The 4,854-nt window shown below is 58.9% G+C and overlaps 1 long non-coding RNA gene across 1 annotated transcript; it reads left to right on the top strand.

Annotated features, from left to right (window-relative positions):
- The first annotated feature begins 141 nt into the window (after window positions 1–141).
- On the top strand, window positions 142–2,999 carry LOC106893500. Its single transcript, XR_001413086.1, has 2 exons — window positions 142–1,381; window positions 2,232–2,999. It is a non-coding gene; the product is annotated as an uncharacterized LOC106893500 (long non-coding RNA).
- The last annotated feature ends 1,855 nt before the right edge of the window (window positions 3,000–4,854 follow it).

Genomic DNA, 4,854 nt, shown 5'->3' with positions numbered 1-4,854 from the left:
TGAGGCGGAGGGGCCGCGGCCGCTCACCCCCTTCCGAGCGGAGACGAGGAGGCGGCGCGACCATTTTCCCCGCGGGCCGGCGGCTGCGCGGGCGCTGGCGGCGTCGCTGGATGATGCGTCACGGGCGGGGGGGTGCGGGGGCCCGAGCAGCCGCCGCCCGGCAGCCCCTCCGCAAACAGCCCGACGGAGCGGGCGGCGTGCCCGGGTCGGGTGAGCCCTGAGACCAGCAAGAGCCCGGGGGCTGTTCCCGCACCCGCCCGCGAGGGGATCTGGTGGCCCCCGGGGAGCGGAGCCCCCGGCGGTGGCGGGGACGGGGAAGGGGACAGCGCAGCCGTGGCCCTGGTGCTGCGAGGAGGTGACAAGCGAGACCGTGGGCACCTCTTTGGTGCCGTCAGCGCTTCAGGGCGTAATTCTCCAGGCGGGAGGCAGATCGCAGCTCCCGGGGTGGGTCACCCTGTCCGGGGCCGGGGAACAGCCAGAGCCGAGGCCGGTCCCGCTCCCCGCGGGGTCAGGGCTGGTGGGAGCGGGACCGGTGACACCCCCGGCCTCTGCTGCCCCTCTCCTGGGACGCCCGGTCCCCACCGGGTACTGCTCTCCCGGGGGCTGGCAGGGCCGCGCAGGGGGTTGGAGTGGGATGGTTCCCCATGTCAGTGTCCCACCGGTGTCCCCCGTCCCCGACACATTGGTCCCACCCGTGGGTGAAGGCCCCAGCAGCAGCAGCTCCCCCGGGGGCGGTGTGAAGGTCTGGGGGTGCCCCAAACGCAGGGATGCACCCCCTGAGCCCTGGGGTGGGTTCTGGCACCCCCAGCTCTAACCATGACTGCTGCAAATTAATAAAAAGGAAGAAGTAGTTTTGCATTAGTAACTCCCTAACAGACTGATGTTTAAAAGGAAATATGTTGCTTAAATCTGCTTGATCACTGCAGCGAGGCCACTGGCAGCCCCATTCCTGCTGCCCGTGGTGACAGCAGGATTTGCTCCCTTCCTCTGGGCACTGCCCGAGCCTGGGGGGCTCTGTGTGACACTTTTTTTTCCTCCTTATCTGAGGAGTTATGGGGACAACACCCTTCTCTCAGGAGTGCCTGCAGTCGTCCCTTCCGAACCCCGAGGGGCCGTGGGTCTCCCCTGATGCTCCTCAGCTCCCTGAGCCTCACTCCTGCCTCATCCTACACCTTCACCCCAACCACAGAACCTCACCCTGCCATGGCCTGGCCCAGCACGGCGGGGACGCGGAGGCAGGGAGGGGGGGGATGCAGCACACGCCAACACAGCCCACCTGAGGGTTTTGCCCCGAGACCCCTCCCCTTGGAGCAGGTGGAGGAGACCGAGCAGCTCCTGAGCCCTTCTCCAGGCCCTTTGCCTTCCCACGGCAAAGCAGCAGGTAAGAGCTAAATAGTGTTTGGTTTTATTTGGTACCCGAGTAGAGGATGCTAATGCCGTGAGGAATTCAGGGGTTTGGGCAGGAAGAGGTATATTTCTGTATTTTCAAGGCCAGGATGGACGGGGCTTTGAGTAACCTGGTCTGGTGGGAGGTGTCCCTGCCCAGGGCAGGGGGTTGGACTGGATGGGCTTTAAGGTCCCTTCCCACCAAATCCATTTTGTGATTCTATGAAAATACTGCGGGATTGGAATCTGTCCTTAGTTTGGTGTATTTTGTGAGATAAATGACTGAGGGTGTGCCCTGGTTTCTGGTTAAGAGCTAAACTGAGGGAAAAGGGCAGGGAAATGAATGAGAATCTGTGTGGCTGCTGCTGTGGGGACGGGATGGGACAGGACGGGATGGGACAGGACGGGATGGGATGGGGGCAGAGGAACCAGCCAAGAGGACACTGAGCAGCTGGAAGGTGGCCTTGGAGCCAGGAGGCTCCCAGGGGTGCCAGCCTGGAGGCAGAGCACCCATGGGTGCCCAGAGCCTCCCAGAGGGGACAAGGTGAGCGCAGAAACCCTGACCCATGGCTCGGGCTGGGCTCACTGCTGCTGCTGGGCAGGAGGGAGGCAGATCAGGCTTGGTTTTCATCCACCTTTTCAGAGGATGCATCGGGGTTGTGTCTTGGGGTGACATCTCAGTGGTCACGGAGGATTTTGCCACCTTCCCTGCCCAGCTCCGAGAATCCTGTCCCCAAGTGCCATTTCTAGTCAACCTCGTCTTTTGCTTTGTGTCTCCATCAGAGTCGTGGTCCTCTAACGTTCAATTCCCCTTTATTTATACGCTGTCTTCTGTTTCATAACAGGCTCGCAGCAAATCGAGAGAGAAAAGTTACAAACACTTGGAAACTTTCTTTTACTCAGTGAACTTCTGGCTTCTTGGGCTTCATAAAAGATGAGCATCCTGATCCCTAATAAAACACAGTGGGGAGAGGTGAAATAAATGGGAATTAGGCTGATGAGAGCGATGGGCTCGTGCACGTCTTCCTCCTCTATGATGTTTCAGACTAGAAAGTGCTTCTGACCCCGCTCGGGCTGCGCTGTGTGAGGGGGGGGCAGCCCCAGCACAGCAGCCTGCTCTGGGGGAAAACCAACAAAAATCAAGTCCAACTGCCAAGTTATGAAACCTTGTTTACAAACGGTTTAAATGTTTACAAAAAAACATTTTGCATGAAGCTCCACGGTGGTCACTTCACTTGGGCAACTGTGGCCAAAATCCCTTTTTAAATAGCGTTTTTTGAAAGCTGTTGCCCGGGTTGGCAGCCTGCGGGGCCGGGAGGAGGCAGGACAATGCTCCTGTGCCCAGCGCTGCGCAGCGAGCCCCGGAGGAGCCTGGCACTTCCCACCCCAGAACGTTTTCCCACAAAATGGTGGGAACCAAGTACTGATTTCCAGAGATGGCAATTGAATTTCTTCTTGTAGTTTTTCTACTTGCTGCATCCCGGCCCTTGTTCCTGGTCGGTGACTCCTGGTCTTACGATGGCAGTGATGGGCTGGCCTCACTCCAAGAACCAACCATAAGGGAAAGGTTTATTAAAACACATTTTAATAAATACTAACATATTTTTGCCTTCTTTCCGCCTTTTGATTGTTTTTATTTGCAGCGCTGCCTGGGGCCTTTGCTCTCATTTTACTTTGCACTGGTGCTGGTGTGTTCGTGCTGTTGATTCTATGAACCTGAGGGGCTCGGGTGTCCCGTGCAGAAGATGAATCATAGAATCATAGAATGGTTTGGGTGGGAAGGGAGCTTAAAGGCCATCCAGTGCCACCCCCTGCCCTGGGCAGGGAGCACCTTGGTTGCTCCAAGCCCCCTCCAACCTGGCCTTGAACCCCTCCAGGGATGGGGCAGCCACAGCTTCTCTGGGCAACCTGGGCCAGGCTCTCACCACCATCACAGCAAAGAAGTTTTTCCCCAGATCTCACCTAAATCTCCCCTCTTTTGGTGTAGAACTGTTCCCCCTTGTTCTATGGCTCCCCTCTCTGATCCAGAGTCCCTCCCCAGCTTTCCTGGAGCCCCTTGAGGGACTGGAAGGGGCTCTAAGGTCTCTCTGGAGCCTTCTCCAGGCTGAACCTCCCACCTCTCCCAGCCTGTCTGGGGAAAGAGGGGACGGGATGGCCGCTGCTCTCCCCCAGCAGATTAGTTTTGAGGGAAGTCTCCTTGTCGGTGCTGCTGCCACCTCTCCGCAGGCACTCAGGGGACGCTGCCATCCCTCTCACTGCCCCCCAGCTCGGTCACGCCGGTGGCAGAGGTTATGATGCCGTGTCCAGGGGTTATTGTGGCTGCTGATGTGGATTTACAGCCGCTGCCTGCTGCCCGCACTGGCCGGAGCTGTAGAAAACAGAAGAGTTTAACCAGGAGGTAAGAGAGAGGCAGTACCCGGGGGGGCAGGGGAAGGATGTGCTGGAATATCACGTCTTGGGGGGGATTATTTTTTTCATGTAACTGAATGTGAATTCCAGCAGCACTTCAGCCCTTACGTTTGCTTGCAGAGCCTGAAGAGGGCTGCTGAGCCTGCCCCCGTCCTGCGGCACCGGGAGGAGCTGGTGGCGATGGGCAGCGCTCCGGGGGACAGGGTTGGGAGAGAAGAACATGGAACACACCTTCCTTTTCTCCAGAACCTCTGCTGAAACACTTCCTAAGCACTGGGGATCTGCCAGCGTGTGTGAAACTCAGATAGTGGGCAAATGACGAGGAAATGCCGGGAAGTGGCGTAAATCTTGGAGAACCTGCAGAAACTCCAGCCAGGAGACCTGCTGGGAAGGAGCTGGTGCCATCACGTCCTGCACCCAGAGGCTCCAGGAGCTGCAGCCGTGGGTGCCCCACGGGCGCTGGTTTCTGTGATTCTGTAACTCGAGATGTGAGTGGTCCCCACTTGAGGCCACCCAACGCAGGCAACTGGGGCTGATGCAGGATGAGGAGAGTGAGGGGTGGTCCCTGCCATGGGCCTCAGCATCTCCACAGAGCATCCTCCACACCAGCTCGCAGGGAGCACCCCAAAAATAACAGCAGTGCCACAGATCTGCTCAGTGCTCCCAATCACAGGCCACGATGTAAAATGGGATGGGTCCCAGTCAAGCCATGGGGGACCCCAGGGCCAGCAGTGGCCATGGCCTGGCCAGGGTCTGAGCAGGGCTGCCGGCCCCCAGGGACATCCCATCTTCCCCACGGCTTCTGCTCCTTCCTCTGCTGTGCAAATCTCCTGCCAGCCTGCTCCTCCCTTATTTTTGCTCCTCCAAATCATAGAATCACAGAATGGTTTGGGTTGGAAGGGACCTTAAAGCCCACCCAGTCCCACCCCCTGCCCTGGGCAGGGACACCTCCCACCAGCCCAGGTTGCTCCAAGCCCCCTCCAACCTGGCCTTGAACCCCTCCAGGGATGGGGCAGCCACAGCTTCTCTGGGCAACCTGGGCCAGGCTCTCACCACCCT

The sequence above is a fragment of the Calidris pugnax genome, unplaced genomic scaffold (genome assembly GCF_001431845.1).
Source record: "Calidris pugnax isolate Ruff unplaced genomic scaffold, ASM143184v1 scaffold203, whole genome shotgun sequence".
In the NCBI taxonomy this organism is placed as follows: Eukaryota; Metazoa; Chordata; class Aves; order Charadriiformes; family Scolopacidae; genus Calidris; species Calidris pugnax.
This window is presented reverse-complemented; position numbering and strand designations above follow the sequence as displayed.